The following is an 18,574-nucleotide window of genomic DNA, read 5'->3' as shown; positions in this document are numbered from 1 at the left end:
AAAAATGGATGAAGACCAACAACCCTTTCATAAGCTGCATATTATCAAGCCCTTTCTATGACATACAATTTTTAATGAATGATGGCCCCTCTAAAGAGCCAGAATGTTAAAAGGCTGATTGGTAGAACAGCTGAGGCCACTTTAAGAGCAAGACATTTTAAGGTGATTTCATGGAATTTGGATCAAAACGCCTGACATCACAAGTATGTCAGTTCTAAGCCTTTTCACACAGACCTCCCCACCCATTCCCCTTGCCCCCCATCTGGTACCAAGTGGCACTCCACAAAAACATCCAAAAGGCCTCCACTTTACTATCACAGAAACCCAGTCTGCTGTAAATTGTATGCCTGCACAGCTTATCCAACTTTGTGGGTAAGATTAAGTTTGTTTTCTGAAATATCAAACAACAAAATGGTTTCTTAGTTTTTGTGTTTCATCTCTTTTTAATAAAAGTAAAAGGAAAACTCATTCAGATTTTTAATTTTTTGTTGCTGGCCAAAATATGCACCATCTGTTAAACTGCAGTGTGTTATCTCTTGATGTGGTTATGAAAGGCATCAGAAGTCATTACAGCTTTAATGCTTCATCAATCAGTGCACAAAAGAGTTTGTTCAAAGCAAGACACATTAGCTTGCAGAACAGCTGTAAAATCAGAGATTAGTTATTACTTCTGCTGCCGCCTCGTGCATTGAGTACAAAGACAAGCAGATTTATTTTTGAGCAGTTTCCTGGCGCTGTCTTCAGGTGCCCTGTGAGTGCCTACTTAACCCTTATCATCCCCACTGACTGCTCTCTATGGCTCGTCACGGACAACCTCACAAAGACATTCCTGTACTGAATTCATTTTGGACCTCGCGTATGGACTGCCTACTTCACTGTGCCATCAAATCATATGACATTTGCGGGCATTCAGTTCATCGTTTGTTCCGATTTGATATCAGACCATCAGTAGAGGTTGGTATCCTGCACTGATGCAGCACAGTAGGCTCTATTTAAAAAAAAAAAAAAGAATTCTGTCATTCACCTTGGGTTCAGAATTATTATTTAATGTTTCCCATTATTTTGTAATACATTTGAGATATTAGAGAGTGTAGCTTGGGAGACAAAACTGTGGGCTGTAACCAACAAGAGTTATGGCTTTTATCTAGGGATGCTCCAATTCAATTGACTCCATTGGTGATTAGTAAAAAGGCTGATCACCAAAATCGATATTTTCAGCGATAAACGATATGACCACCTATGAGAAGCATTTTATTTTCTTTTATAAGATATGGAAGAGGATGATCCGCTGTGGCAAACCCTAACGGGAGCAGCCGAAAGAAGAAGACGCCGACTATTTTCTGTTATACTATATGTTATATGGATAAAAATTTTTGTAGATATTTTATTAGTTTAAATTTCGTTAAAGTACATACTTTATTTATTTTATTATTATGATCACTGAACAATAAGTCCTCAGAATTTGATTTTGAACACCAGTGGTCTATAGCTTAATTATAAATATACACTTTAATATAGGACTTAAGGCTTCTATTTGTTCGGTTATGCAGGAGAATAAAGTAAGTATTTTAAACGGATAAAGAAAATTAACCTGAATTGGTACTAAAATTGGCTGCTAATAATCAAGTAACATGAATATCTCTGATGGGTATTGGGCCTTTAAAAAAAAAAAAAAAAAATGATTGGAGCATCCCAAGTTTTATCTCCATCAGGCTGTAGTGTAACCAAGTACAAGATGATAATATGATAACCACATCCGATAGAAAACATGGAAACAATTTTTTCTATAGTGAAATACAAACCTCTTTGGAATAGAAATGTGCCCTAAACAGTAAGACCACAGTTTTACCAGCTCAGTCTCCATTAGTAACTCGGGACAAGTCACATAACCAGTGAGTAATTATTCATGTTGAACAAATGAGCATAAAACTGTCACGGCTGGTAGGTCTGGGTTGTAGTGGGTGACTGAATGTGGTCATACTGCCTGATGTTCTTGAATAAGAAAGGGAAAAAAAAAAAGACTTGTGAATTATATAGACAGTGAATATAAAATGTCTTGGGATTATGTTTACTAAACAAAGGCACTATGCATAGCATACAGTATACCTTGATGATTGTTTAAGTTAATACTATTTTGGTGAGCTCTGAAAAGGCAATATATAAACTGAAACTGAACTTAAAAAATAAGCTGGACGTGCTGTATTCAAATGTTAAAGACACCTTTAAGTGCAACCTACTAAGTATACGCAAATCTGATCACAACTTGATTCATCTTACTCCAAGCAACACGCCTGCTAATAGACAGCAACTGTTACCACCAGAATAGTGAGAAAGTGGAGCCTGAAGGCTGAAATGGCTCTGAATCACTGCTTCCAAATGACAGACTAGTGTGTGCATCACATGGTGACAATATCGAGGGTCTCTACCACTGCACCACAGACTATATTAACTTCTGTGTCGACACAGTAATACTCACAAAGACAGTACCCTGCTTTTCAAACAAGCAGCCCTGGATTACAAGAGAGCTAAAAGGTCTTCTGAATGAGAAAAAGAGAGAATTCAAACACTGTGACAAAGAAGCTCCGAAGGATGTACAGCTTGTGCTAAACAAAATGAGTGAAGGATGCTTACACAGTTTGTTTTCTATTTTAACCCACTCAGAATAACATGGAGGATGTCTGGAATAGACTGGGTATAATTACAGGACGCAAGCAATCCAAGGCTCAGGTGCTAGAAGGGGATGTGGACAAAGCAAACGCCCTGAACCATTTTTAAATAGATTTTTTCCTTCCACTGCCACCTTTTTCCAAATGACCTGTCTCCCCACACCATCCCCAGTACATCACGTTTACTGGAATGAGCAGTGATGAGTCCACCTCTGACCATCAGCGTGGACTGTCCATAACTGAAGACCAAGTAGCACTAGATGGAGTCAGTCCGAGTTCTTGAGACCTGTGCTAACCAACTTTGTGGTGTCCTGTCACCTGCTCAGTCAAAGCTGGCAGCATTCTGAGGATTATGTTCTTTGATTTCTTCATCGCATTCAATACCAGCCAGCCATCCCTGTTAATGGACTGTCAGAAAGACTGCAGTTTGTAGGCCCATGGTGTTTCTGATACAGATGTGAGCAACATAGGAGCACCACAAGGAACAGACCTGTCTCCTTTCCTCTTCATTCTGTACACCTCTGACTACAAATATAACACCAGGTCATGTCACTTACACAAATTCTCAGATGATTCTGCACTAATGGGGTGTATTGATAAAGGGGATGAGACAGAGTAGTACAGGAGTCAGGTGGAGAACTTTTTTCCTTGGTGCGAAGAGATTTGTCTGCACCTTAATATCAACAAACCCAAAGAACTGGTTATTGAATTTAGCCACACCAAAGAGCCTCTATGTCCAGTCACTATTCAAGGAGTGGCTGTGGAGGTGGTCCACATTGATGACAGGTTAGACTCATCTTAGCAAACAGAGGAACTATCTAAGAAAGGGCAGAGCAGGCTCTTCCTTAGGAGATTGCATTCCTTAAATGTGGGAAATGACATCCTTCACATCTACAACTCTGTGATGGCCACTGCGAATTTCTATGCTGTGGTGTGCTGGGCCGGTAACATCACTTCATGAGAAGGTCCACTGAATCAACAAGCTAATTAAAAGTGCAGGTTTGGTTATGGGAGTTATGCACTAAGTTATACACTCCCAGGAGGTTAATAGAGACAGAGAGAATTAAAATAAAACTAAGTGCCATTATAAACACTGCACATCCCCTCTCTGACACACCAACACTGTGTAATTTCAACCAACAAATCATTCAGCAGAAGTGCATTAAGAAACACTACTGGGGCTTCTTTATACCAACAGCAATACGTCTGCATAATACTTCACTGTGACTGTGACCACCAAGTCAGAAGTTTTCTTTCTTTTTAATGTTCTTGTTTTAAAGTCATTGTGTGTTCAGACCAAAGTCTGTGTGTACATTTATTTACTTACTTATCTACCTATTGATGTATTTATTTCTTTAAAGAGTTTCTGTTAAAAGCCAAATTTTCCCCGGGGACAAATAAAGTTCAATCTATCCAAGACATTTTATTGGTATAATAATATTTAATAATCTGTTTCTGTATATCTGCAATGTGAACACCAGCCAGTGAAGTGACTTGGTGAAGGTCACAGAGGGAGTCAGAGGTCAGAATTAAACCCATAAAACTTTCATTTTTCAGTAGCGAACAACATCCCCAATCATTACAGAAGTAAAGGCATTTAAAATAAAATAAAAAAAAAAAAAAAAGTTTTTATAGGTCTACAACTACAGCACTGGCAAGTTAAGTAAATCTTTTTAGGTTACACAGTGGGTAAGCAGAGGGAATGAATCTAGAAGTCTCACAATAAAATTCTAATTTTATCAAAGTCATTAAGGCCGTTATCACAGCATCAACATTTTCAAAACTAAACAGATGGCAAAAAACTAAACATCTCTATTGCACAATTAAAGAAAATAAAAAAGTCTGAAGCAGTATCACCTGTGCTAAGGGTACTGTACATAGTAGTTTTTACTGTAGTTCTGTTTTAACTTAAATAGTAATGACACTAGGAAAAATAAATGTGTTTTCGAAGATAGACTTTACATCTACCATCCTGCCCAAGCACTCACTAAAAAAAAAAAAAAATCAATCAGTTTGTTTGCTTTGTGTTAATAGTCATGGTACGAAAGGCTTATTTCATTTCGGTAAATATAACATCTACGCATCGTATGATACAATTTCAAAATGTTCAGTCTTCCTTTGACTCAAAAAAAAGTTTAATTATAGTTATAATCCTAAACTAAACATCCTTGTCATAGAAAATTGATGTTTAAGGATGCACTGCTTACAAGTATTTCTGTCAAATACAACAGGCAACAAGGGGCCACCTAAGCACTGCTTCAGAAATCTCATTCACAAACTGACTGCGAGGTAAAATCAGAAAACAACTCAAAAATGCACAGGGAAGAGAACAATGAGATGAAAGCAGAATAGCCACAGGCGGAGTTCCATCAGCCTCTCATAAATGTGTGTCATTTATTGAAATTGGTTTTCAGCACTTCTGCTTGTTGATTTGAAGTACTGCAGGTGCAAAAGCCACTCCTAGCAGGCTTGGCTATAACGGCTGCTCTTCTTCTGTCTCCCTTTGTCACAGCCAGGTAGATAGTGTGGTAGCCCTCTACTCATGAAAAAAACTAAAAGGTAAGGCACCCCGTGAAAGTGAGTTATTATAGGTCCCACTACCAGTTATGTTTTTGAGCTTGAGTGGTGCTTGTTTCAACACAACATTTAAATTCAAACTGAACGCCACACCTTTGCAAGACTTCAAAAAAAAAAAAATGACAATCTGTGACACTGCCATCCACACCATCATCATCATCAGTGGATTTGCCTAAATTTAAGCCTGACTGTTGCAACATTAGGACTAGCAATTATGTAAATTAAAAGGAAGGGTGGCAAGTTTGTGTATGCAAAGCCATCACTAAGAGATGACAGGTTGGCCACTAAGGGTGCAGGTCAACATTTTGCTGCCAACTAAATACAACACTACCATCTCCACTGTAATGGCACATCACTACAAATCACCTGTGTGTGAGGAAGGCGTTAGTAATACTTTTGTGATATTTTGTTTCATTTTGTTCTAAATCAGTGTTTCCCAAACTCGGTCCTGGTGAACCCCTGTGGCTGCAGGTTTTTGTTCCAACCAGCCTCTGTTTTTAATTGAGCTCCTGGGCTAATTAAGTGAACTGATATTTCCCAAGTTCTGTGTTTAGGGAACAATATAGAAATTAGAAAACTAAGCTTGCAAAAAAAAAAAAAAAAAAAAAAATTAAAATGTACCAAGCAGTTATATAGGAATAATGTTTTTTTTTTTCTTTTTAACAGTATTTTCATCTTGATTTTCATTCTACTTTTCTAGGTGTTCTAATTGTTTAATTGATCCATTATTTACTAATTAGTGGCTCTGACTCTAAAGTAGTTGCAGCCTGGGTGTCTGATCTGCTCGTTTTAAATTGTCATTAATAACATACAATGAAGAGGGAAAAACTGCACAGAGAAAGGGCAAAGTATAATGAAATCAACAAAAGAGAGTTAAGCATTTAAATCTATAGCAAAAGCAGAAATATTTCTAAATGTCTTATAAATGTAAAAATCATGCTGCTGTGCTTTTCTGAATGTCGAATAAAAGAAAAAAAAAAACAGCTAATTAAATGAGATCAGTGCTATCAGGTGTTGTCAATGATTAGGAATCCGGTTGGAACAAAAACCTGCAGCCACTGTTCTAAATTCTTACTTTATTTTGTTTCCTCTTATTAACCATTCCCTTGGCAACATTGTTGCATCAAAATTTTGTATGACGACTTTACTGTGGGCCCTGCAATTTTCACCAGTTAAAAATCATGGAGGTGGCCAGAGAGATAGTGCGGTGCCAGACAATATGATGGACACAGCAGAAATCATCAATACAATTGTTCTATAACATCAAAGCATCTGAACTTTGACTAAACAATGAAAGACCACTTAACATCTCTGCCACTTGCAAAAATAAGTGTTCATTCATCTCACCAAAGATTTATACATGGAATAAATTACCAAGTAATGTAGTGTACTGGAGAAGGGGACTTTGGGGACCTTTAAATCTCAACTTCATGCTATTTTAGGCAATCAAGGTAAATTGGATAGATGAGCTTGTTGGGCTGAATGGCCTGTTCTCGTCACAATAGTTCTTATGTATAATGGTATTGTGCCAAAAAGTAAAAATATAGCAAAATCAGTAGCAGGCCGTATTTAAAAGGAAACATCACTCCATTGATTGAAATGCTGGTGTGACACACGATTGAAGATTGGGGTGGAGGAAGGGGTCTGTAGCCCATGTAGGCCTGCGTGCTGATAAGCAACGAAACACAGTTGATGAGCTTTGTCCCCCGTGATGTGACACGATTAACTCCTGTGCGGCAGTTTAAAAGTGCTGTGCAGCACAGTTAAAATTGCAGATGACTTGTCCATTAATGGGATGTCACTACTTACTCTTAACAAAAGCAGCTTTATTCTCACTAGGTGCCATTACTCCAATACGAGTTCAATACAGTGCACAGATTACATTAGGAAAACTGGCCATTGCTGCCAACTGCCTTTTTAGGATGGTAAGAAACTTGTTATGCTCGATGTACGTAATACAGCCACACCTTAAGAAAGCTGGAGGTAGTAGTGCCTTACCAGCGCAGCAGGAATGATTGAGTAATGGTTGGCTGCGATATTCCTGACATAAGTGACAACAGATCGAGGATATAAAATGGCTAAACAACAAAAAAGGTTTTACAGTGCAAATCCGCAGAATTGGCCATCTTAATAGGGAACTAAAGTACACAGTCTGTACATCATATTCACATATATCACTTTTGAGCTTTAATAGATTTGTCACTTAAATTCACATTATAACAACAACTTGGTAATGTGTTATTATATGTTTGAAAGTCATTTAGATGTTTTAGGCTGCACTTCCCTACATTTTCAAGGGTGTCCCCAGGATATTCTCATTATATATATGCAAATATTCCAAAATTCGAAAAATATCGAAAATCTGAAATATTTGTGGTACCAGGCATAGGGTACAATTGTAACAAAAAATACAATGAAGCCTAAGGTGAGGGATGGAGGACCTGTTCCAGGAACACCAGCATAGTTTGTCTGTCCAGCTTTAATGCATATCCCACCGGAGTGACAATATTACCAGCCACATTAAACAGGCGTTCAGGGGGCACGCTGGAGGTAGTACAAAATACACATCTAGTATTAATTATTTCTGACAACCCTGAAAGTCATTTTTTGTTTTCTCTCCTCTAAAGAGGGAAGTCCTCTGTATTGTCCAGAATTGCCTTCTGTAAAAGTTTCACAGGTTTGTTGCTTATACTGCTAGTAATGACAATACATTTGAAATATGGGGAACTCTTTTTGCCAAAAGCCTCTTTGTTGGGAGGAATGTGAATTGTTGCAGCAGGTGAAGCTGTTGCCCCTTTTGTCATTTTTGTTCAATTTGAAATAACATCCATCTTTCACTGTCATTACTTTTTATTATTCTTAACTAAGGCCATTAACTAGGTGGCACCTTCCCCCCACCAAAAACAGTTCAATATACTCGCATTCTTTACAACCCTACTCATTTTTTAAATTAACATTTTAATTGCCCCTTTTCAATTATATTTTAGCAATGCAAGTGTGCTTTAATTCACGTGAATGCTCTCTGTCATTAGCCACCAACTGAACCTGCTACCTTGGAGTCAATTGTGGAACCAAAGGGTGGTCTAATAGAATTCCTCAAATTTACCTTTTTTCTTAAATTGGCGATCCACAGAAGGTCCCACTTGTAGCAGTTAACATATTAAATGCTAAAGTTACAGCTAGTATATAAATGTTATGGATCCCTGATGAGCCCTCTCCTTATTCCATGACTAATTAATTATGTTTATGAAGACCCATGACTAACAGTTCTCCAGTGACTCGTATGTTTTGAAACATTTAAATAAAAAAATTGAGTTTATTCCTTCAAACACATTGTTATTTGACTTGCTAACATTTCCTGGTCAACAAAATACACACAAATACACATACTTCACAGGTTACTGTTGCGTGTTGATAGTCAGCAATCATCCATACACTGTGAAAGCTACTGCTTCTTCTGTAGTTATTTCTTTTCTCAGAGCAGCTGCAATCATAGCAGTGATGCACATCACTTCATTTTAAAAGAAGAGCAAACAAAATAAGATAGCAAATATTCCCATTGCAGAATAAAGTATATTGCTGCAAATTTAATAGGTCATAAACTTCCAAATAAACTACACCAAACTACTGGTTCACATCATCATTACCATTTCTGTTATTGTTATTAAAAAGTAAACTCTTACAGTCTTATTTGTTTATTATATTAAAAAGCCAAACTGTAGGAATTAATAAGGTCACTGACACCATTCTTCTCTGGTTACTTTTCCACTGGGAGATTTAAACCTGTCATTTCCCCACTGGGATGATTACATGGTAACCAAGCATGAAATTAAGATAGCAGGAGTCGTTCCATTTCATCTGCACCACAAGCCATCTTCAAACTGTGAATGATGTCTACATAGTTTTCCTTATTTCTTTTCTTTTTTTTCCCCTCTAAGAAACACAACAGCAATTCAGGAGAAATCTGACTTATATTTGTATGTGCTGCTCAAAAGTCACAACATCAAGAAAAATCTGTGTCTCACAGGAGCACAAATCCAGCATTACACTGTCCAGTGTCCAAAGGCAGGCTGAATTTTCCCGAATTAATTTTGATAGTGTATAATTATTTATGTATGATCTTTCAGGAGAAAAGCCATCTGAAAATGTACCACACATACACAATATTCCCATATTTTACAGCCAGAGCACTAAAATGTTAAGAATCTAACTAAGGGTCATATAGTCAATAGGTAGCGGAAACTGAACTTGCAAGCTTGAGATTTACTGTTCATCTCTACAGTCAGCAAGCCACCTTATTTCACTAGTATGATTATTAATAGCATAGGAAAACAGCCACTTGGTAAAACAGGTACAACAGTCAAGTCCATCTGTTTCAATCACATCATGCTTTTAGGAACCTCTATTCACCTGAAACACTAGACTTTATGTGCCTCTTTCTTTGTTGTTCTTGTTGCCTTTGTTCACTGGACATTGCAGTCCTCAAGGGCAGTGGACAACTGTAGTCAAACTGAATACACACTTCAAACAGTTAGGGGGAAATCTCTCCAAGAAAGGCATGTACAGTATGTAGCTGAATATGATGAACAGATCCACACACAATATACAACTGAGAAGTAGCCACACAGATGGTCTTAAATCTACAAAAATAGCATAGGGTAGCGGGATAGGCGTCAGTCGTAGTCTTTCACTCTTAATAGAAGCAGCAGGAACTTTCAAGATGTGACCGAAAATGACCTTTTAAAATTATTATAATGATTGGGAGTGCTTGAACAGGTATATCCACCCAGTTGCAACACAACAGTATGAAATCCGACTTAAGACTTTCAACATGAACCCAAACATGTGACAGCCACACAATGAATCAAGTAAACCAAAAAAAGGGCAAAAACAGAACAAAAAAAAAAGGAGAAGAACTGAGCTGATTCAGGACTACAAAGTGTGAGCTATGACAAGTGACTGAAGTAGCTGAACATTTTCAGTTTAAGCAAATGGAGATTAAGGGGTGACATGATTGAAGTTGTTTAAATTATGAAAGGAAACCGTACAGTTGATCCAGGCTGTGTCTTTAAAATGAGTTCAACAAGAACACAAGGACAGAGTTGGAAACTTGATAAGGGTAACATTTCGCACAAACATCAGGAAGTTTTTTTCTCTCCCACAGAGACAGAATAAATGACTGAGTAGTGTAGTAGACAGAAGGACTTCAAAGGCCTTCAAAACTTGCCCTGATATTTTTGAGGAATGAGACAGACAGGATCTGCAAGCTTTATGGGGGGCGAATGGCCAGTTCTTGTGAAGATTTTTGTAATATTCTACTGTACACTACAGCTAACTCTGGGGACTCCAGATCCTGCCTATATCCTAATTTATGTGACCAGAATGACTGTCATTGCTGAACTGCTCTTGCTATATGTGAGTTGTTATGCATGTGGACACACAGGAGGATAACTTGTGTCCCATTTAGGGCAGGATCTTACATTAAGCTTGATGCAACAGTATACTCTCAAACATATCATCAGTTTAAAATTGACTAAAGGGGCCAGGACATGGATGAATGACTTTTGAGTTCATGCCTCTGTATAAATAGGCCTGAAAGACATCCATGTACAGCATATACTGTAGGTAATAAAAGAAATTTATAGCAGGACACAGTTAAGTCAAAAAGTCATGAACTAGGCTATTGTTTTTTTATAATTGTCACATGACAATACATTTAAAATAAAAGGTGCAGGATGTTCTAGGACTGCTTGTGGCAATCAGGCTGTCCTTAATAGCTTTTAGTTATAACATACACCCCTGAAGTGAAAAATACATTTTAATACAACACAATATATTTCCAATGATCTGAACATTTGTTTTGAAACAAACAAACATTCTTCAGCTGTCAGCCTTAAATCACAGGCATACTGTTTACTATGTGAAGGTAGCCACGATTCATTCTGCAGATTTGTGATTTTAATTCATCCCCTTAAGACAGATGAAAGCCACAACACCCGAATGAATTTAAATCAATATCTAACATTTTTAGTATAACCTGTAACTGCTTTTGTAAATAATGTATTAACATGTGTAAAAGTGTTGGTCGTCTCTTTCTGAGTGACTCATTACTGTGTTTGGGCTTACACATAGCCTTGTAGCTCCACTCGTTTTGCAATGTGTTACCATAATGTTTTCCTTACTAATTGAACTTTACTGGCTACCAGATAAGGATGGCATCTCATTCAAAGATCAGGTATTTGGCTTTCTGGACCGGAAGAAAAATTTGCACGCAGCACCGCTGGATGACTGTCAAAGCATATATCAGTCAGGTCTATACTTTAGGTGTTCATTGGTCCTTTTAGTGATGCTAGAAATATAGGACAGCAAAACCAATTTTGAAGTGCTTCCTTCACTGGAAATGCATTTGAAATTTTTAATTTTAAATAATTTAAAATTATCCTGTTATCTAATACAACAATTTGAAAGTGCAAAATTATATTATTCTCTGTTTTTCTACAATTGGAGCACAAACAAATTCAGAGATCAGCTCATGGTTAGAGCTGCAGAAATCTGGGAAATACTGCAGAGCCCCTTCTTCTCATTTTAATTCACCCTAGATGGCTGAAATGTATATTCTAGCAGTATTTATGTAATGTCTTATAACTTTATTTACTAGTCATGATTGCTGCCCTTATGAACTTAAGGCTTTGTTTATTTTATTTGTTATGCACCTCAATGATTTGCACTTAAGTAAAAATGTCAAACTTGGATTAATTTGAGCCTGTATTTCTGCTGTTATGATTGCATGTCAGCTTAATCAATAGCAAGTCGTATAGCAGTGTAGTAACAAACTGTCAACACGCTCCTCCTTACTGGGAGTGTTTAGGCAGCTGATCCATTTGGAAGATCACACATCCTTTTTGATGGAAAAATACTGACAGCTTTCAAAAGAGCACCCAAACACATTTTAATTCCTAAATCACTTCTAGCATGAAACAGTAATTTAATGTTTGTTTGGACCCCTGACATTAATCTTAATGTACTTGTGATTTGTAGCCACTTTAGATGAAACTAATTGAACATATGTAAGTAAGTAAAATAAGATGACTGCCAGGCCACCAGATGGAGCCCTTCTTGCTGCATGGAGGTACCCCGAATGCCAGCAGGGAATTATGGTCAGTAGACTTTTAATGCACAGCCCTGCTGGATACCATGGGGGCCGCCAGGAGTCGCTGCAGGGAGGCCCAGGGATTGTTATTTGCACCACAACCCGGAAGTGCGTCTTAATCACAGCGACACAAGGAATGATGTGCTTCCAGGGTGAATAAAAAGGATTTTTATCTGACCCGGAAGTGTCCCATGTCACATGGACAGAGAAAGCGAAACACTTCTGGGTCAAGGACTATAAAAGGACGATGGGAAATCCCAGACGCTGAGCTGAGCTGGGTGGAAAGGTGGCAACGCATCTGGGAGTGGAGGATTGTGATTCTTGATTATCGATTTATTAAGTATTGTGGAGAGGAGGGTGCTTTGTGCACATTTATTATTATAATAAATTCATTTTGGACTTTTATCTGGTGTCCGACGTCTGGTCTGAGGGTTCACAGGGACCTGTAAACTGTCACAATATAAATAAAAGACATTGTCACACACATGCGCTTGGGAGGCAGCTAAAGAGCTTGAATGAGAGTAATTCCAAGCCAGACCAGGAGGTGGCAGAGTGCACGGACTCTTTTTCTCGCCTTTCTGCAGACCGTTCACGGGAAATTCCGCCTGGCCCTGATGATATCGATTCTAGTTTCAACCCCTTTGACATCACTTCCAGGCCCGAGCTTATGGATGAATTTTGCAGCCAGGAAACAATATACGAGTGGCTGCCCCAAACCTTGCTATGACTGTCGCGTTTGTATACACACATATACATATGCAGCAAAGCTCATTTAAAATGCCTCACTGTGCATGCCATTTTGTCTTTAGCTAAGCCAGAAGTTTTCTTCTTTTTGTAATTCTTGTGTGTACTTGAGGGAAGCTGCTATTTGTTATATTTCTTCACCTCCTGTAAAAACTGAAATTTCCCTTCTAACGAAGTTGATTTGTTCCTTCCTATCTGTCCATCAATCTATCCTCATAAAAAGCTTTTTAATCTTCTAATAGTTAGATAGAAGCTTTAAAAACTGTTCTCCCATGAAACACCACAAATAAAGAGTGAGCCTGATTTACCGCTGATTTGGCTGCTACTGCTGCAGTCCTAACCTTCTTTCCCAGAATGACAGCCATGAACATATCTGCTAAGACTGTTCCATCCATGTCTGTGAAGCTTGAGGTAACTACAATAACACTACAGTATCACAAAGCAAAAGTAATTTTATTCTGGTCTAATGATGTTATTCATCAGTTTGAGAAACAGGTGAAAAACAGATGATTGTAACACATCAATTAACAAAACAATTATTTTTCATCTGACATGGTTTATTCATCTCCAGCTGTAATTGCTTATATTATTTTACGTTATAGGTGACTCTAATGTAAAAATCCCAGCTCTATATTACTGACTAGTTCACAGTGGTTTCTCACGTACACCCATCCTTCAAGAATCTGTTTCATTATTTATCTGTTGGTTTATTTCTTCAAGTACTTCAGCAGACCACACTTGTGGCACCAAAACTGAGAACAGAACTGACAGCTGCAGCTTCAATCGCTTCACTTCAGTGCAACGCCTAACACCGAGCCTCTAGGTAAGCCTCCTCTTCCAGTGAAAATCATTAAAGGGAGGCTGAAATTCAAACTTGCAGTGAGGAGGGCTACAGTTTACAAGCTAATAACATCCCAAACATTCAATTCTTAGCATACATGGGGTACAGTATGAATCAATTAATCTTTATATTATGTGGTGGTCCTCACTGCAAGCACAATGATAAGGAGCTTTAAAACCAAGAAGGAATACAATACAGAGCAACACAAGATAACAAGCCAATTTACACTGCAATAAAAACTCAAGATAATTCAGAGGGAGATATTGAGAATCTGACTGCAGCCTGCAATTGCTTTCTGCAGTGGCTTAAAAGGCACACACATGAAGCAAGCTTAATATATTCATAGCAATTGAAGCAGCAGTCAGCCTATTCCAATCCCAAGAACAAGCAGTCAGCTCCCTCCAGAGGTGCCCTCACCTATTAGCTCTTAAACCATACAATATGTTTTATAGCAATTTTGCTGACACCTAGGCTTGGAATGAAAAGCTCAAAGTCTTTCCTACTGATACTCCTTTATTGTAAATTTTCAGATTGGTGCTTTCCAGCACTCCAGATTACTTTCACGTTCCCAAAACGTGCATGTTAGATTAGCTGATAATTCCAAATTGTCTCAGTATTTGCAGGTATATTCATCTTATATGCTCTGTGATAGAACAGACTTTTCCTTCAGGGTTGGTTCTTGCCTTGTGCTCAGTGCAGGCATGAGCTTTATTAAGTCATATATATGCATTGAAAAAATAAGCATTTGGAAAATGGCTGCAAACTAGATGTGCACAATGTAGAACAAGGCTAACCGAGATCACGCAGTCCCTGTCCACAGAGATGCCAACTCCATGCTAGTTCAGAATACCAGAAAATACACAGTAGGTACGGTATACAGAGAAACACTTTATATACATATTGTACATAGATTTACCATGTTTATTGTATGTACAGCATCACACACACACACACACACACACACACACAGTAGATACAGACATACTCTACCTACAATACACAAAAATAAATAATAATGTCTGCAATGCAAAAAAGCAACTACTAAACAGCCACTTAAGTTTACTAAGGCCATACAAACAACTGGGTCGATCCATAGCGTTGTTCATATGTCAGGTAAAGAGAATGGCTTAACATTCTTCAATATGTTGGCCACATGAACAGGACTATGGGATGATGCAGGTGATAATGCAGTCTGAAGGCTATCATGCCTATGGCGAAGAATCCAGAAAAACATCACCAAAACAGGGTTCAAAAGTAGGGCAGAATGCCACAGCAACTACAACAACAACATATACAAATAATGTAGCTACACTCATATGTTCTACCAACTATAGAGATGTGGTGCCTTTCAAAGAGGATCAAGTTATTGCCTTGAATAATAACCTAAAAACAGCCAAAATGTCACTCTTTTCATGGTTTACATAATGGCACCTGTCGTTAATTACTTGCCATTGCCAATTATGTTTTTTAACAACATCAGACCAATCTAGATGAGAACAGGCCATTCAGGCCAACAAACCTAACCAGTTTTATAAATTTAACTCTTCCAAAATAACATTCAATACAAGTTTTGAAAGACCCAAAAATCTAACTGTTCACCACACTACTTGGTAGCACATTTCATGTGTCTATGATTCTCTGTGTAAAGAAAAATGTCTTAAATGATTGCGGGAAAGTTACTCTTAACAAGTTTCCAGCTGTGTCCCCATGTTCTTAATGAACTCATTTTAAAGTAACAGTCTCAATCCACTGGACTAATTCCTTTGATCAGTATTAGGCTGCATCAACCTGGACTGATGTTTGACCATCTTCAAAAATGTATGTAGAGGTAATGTGAACAATGCAGTAATGCATAAGATAGTCCAAAAAAAAGTAATTAATCAACAGTATGCTGGATCTGCCATAGGAGAGTATTTGGAAACTATCTGCCATGATGCATAACCACGTGTATCACCTGTGTGGGTTTACCCAACTGTAAGAGACCCACAACATAAACCAAATCTAAACAATTAAATTGCTCCCTTAATGATATTATATACATTTTTATTTGTATAGCACCTTTCCCACTCTCAAAGCTTGTGTACCTTTTTGGGAATATTTCTTACTCATGTGGTAACTGCTTCATTTTATAGATTTATCCATTGCATGCAGTTATTGGCAGGCAACAGCTATTACATAAACTTTAAGGTTTTATTACAATGCAAACATTACAGATCAACAAAACACTCAGTGCCATATTTTATTTAATTCAGCTATCCCTTCCATTAAAATATAAAACAGAAAGGTTTAATATAAAGTAATCACCCAGAAAAACTGCAGCATCCAAAAGTTTGCAACAGTACAGCATGTTCAACTAATTGAGGACAACAATGACAAATGCCTGCCAGATTCTGAAAAAAATTCAAATTAATCCTCATAAAGTTCCTCATTTAATTTCTTTCCAAATTTTTAAAATACATTTTATTGATTTTGGATCTACATTACAATGAATAAATTACAGATCAGTAAGACATTGAGTACTGCATCCTCTTCAAATCAGATCAAACTCACCTCCCAAACTCACACAGAAAAGAGAAAGAAAAGGATTTAATATGAAGTAATCTTTCAAAGGTACAGAAATATCCAGAAGGTTAGCAATGGTTCAGTATGCTTAATTGAGAGCAACAATAACAAATGCCTGCCAAATTCTAAACAATATTTGAGCAGTTCTTCGGTAATATAATGCATAAATTAGAAGGAAACTAAATTCACTTTGCAATGTATTACCAGGTTAATCAGAATTTGTCCAATTGAAGCAAAACAAAATGGCATACTAGCAATGCATTGAAAGTTACCAGGGGAGACACCAAAATTCCCAGGATCGGTCAATAGCACAGGAGTAGGGCATAGTTCTCAAATATGACATTAGACATTGTACGCCTGCAGTCCAGCAAGTGGCATAATGCTGAACTGGATGAATGTGCATTTATGGTACTTAATGTACAGTTGTGCAAGTGACTTTTTCTAAGCTGATATAGCAGCCAAACTGTGGTAACTCTTGATTCAGAATGCCAGTCACCCTGTGAAAGTCACCAACTGTGCCTACAGCAAAAGGCCCACAGACCATCACACTTTCTCCTTCATGTTTGTACTTTCAGGAATGGTTTTCTTACTGCCACTTGTCCTATCAACCATGCAGCCCACAGGTGAAGCTGACACTTGCTTGTTTTTTTGTGATTGAAGCTGTTGTGCTGTGAAGCGCCTGTGATCACACAAGCTGGTGACCCTCAGAAACTTGTCTTCTGATTGGGTTGTGACTTTGGGTCTGCCAGATCTCTTCCTATCATAGTTTCTTCCAGTTTCCAATTGCCTTTGGATTGTGTAGGACACAACTGTACTCACTGACACCGATTTTTTTTTTCCTCTCTAAAAGAAAGGCCTACAATTCTAAGGGTAATAATGCCCTGCCTCATTTCATTTGTTAATTGCGGTTATCTTGCCATTATCACTGGAGTATTGTCCAAGTAGTATTTCAGAGGGTGTAGTAAGGAAGTTTGTTCCAACTCTGCTTTAAGACAAACAGAGGCTTTTAAAGAAATCCACAGAAGTTGACACCTGTGCAAATTAATTTTCTTAATTTACTTTAACTGCTACAGAGCAGCTCTAGGATGTAACCTATTAGTAGTTCCCTGAAGAAGACCCACTTGTAATATTCTGAAATTTCATTTTTTGTCAGTTTTTGCTAACCTAAACTTTAAATTTAAACTTCTGGCAGTTTACTGCTTAACTTTACACCATTTTAGGTCATTCATTGCATTTCAACAGGTTCAATTTGAAGAAAAACTGGAAAAAGTGAGGTGTTTTAAAACTTGACCGGTACAATGTGTGTGTGTGTTCATTGTGTCCCTACATTTCATTTAAAGAACTCATTTTAAAATAACAACTGGGATTCACTGTACAAATTCCTTTCATGATTTTAAAAACTTCAATTATGTCACATTTATTAGTTTAAACTGGAAGGGTTCAATTCCTTCAATCTTTCCTCACAGTTCATACCTTAAAGACCTAGAATCAGTCTAGTTGCTCATCTTTAGATCTTCAATGTCTTTTTTGTAGCCTGGAGACTAACTGCACACAGAAGTCCAGATAAGGTCTCACTCATGCGAGAAGAGCATAACAATAAAATCTTTCCTGACTTGAACTTTAATTCCTATGTGTAAGACAGTATACGTCTCTAAAAATCCTGCACTCCATATATATTATGTACCTTAAGAATGGTGTAAATACACGTGCGTCTTGGAAGGTCTTTGGATTTGAAACTCCAAGGCTGATAGCTCAATCCCAACCTCTAACTCAATGAACAAGTCAGTGAACCTGAATGTGCTCCAATTGTAAAGGAAGCATGTAAATATCTCCACTGCATCCGTGAACCTGTAAATGATGGGATGCGATTCTCTAGAAACAGTGTTATACAGACTAATTGTTTTTTGTTTGATTATTGTAATTATTACTTAAAAATAATATGCCCACATATACTCATGTATGTAGTGTACCTACAGAAATTTTCATATATTACATAAATATTACACATTCATACATTTCCAATTCCATGAAGAT

General features: G+C 37.5%; 1 protein-coding gene across 1 annotated transcript in view; it reads right to left on the bottom strand.

Annotated features, from left to right (window-relative positions):
• Positions 1-18,574, bottom strand: part of dnah9 (dynein, axonemal, heavy chain 9) — a 257,756-nt gene that overhangs the window by 136,452 nt on the left and 102,730 nt on the right.

The sequence above is a fragment of the Erpetoichthys calabaricus genome, chromosome 14 (assembly GCF_900747795.2).
Source record: "Erpetoichthys calabaricus chromosome 14, fErpCal1.3, whole genome shotgun sequence".
Taxonomy (NCBI): domain Eukaryota; kingdom Metazoa; phylum Chordata; class Cladistia; order Polypteriformes; family Polypteridae; genus Erpetoichthys; species Erpetoichthys calabaricus.
Note: the sequence above shows the minus strand (reverse complement) of the source record. Positions and strands in the feature narration are given on the sequence as shown.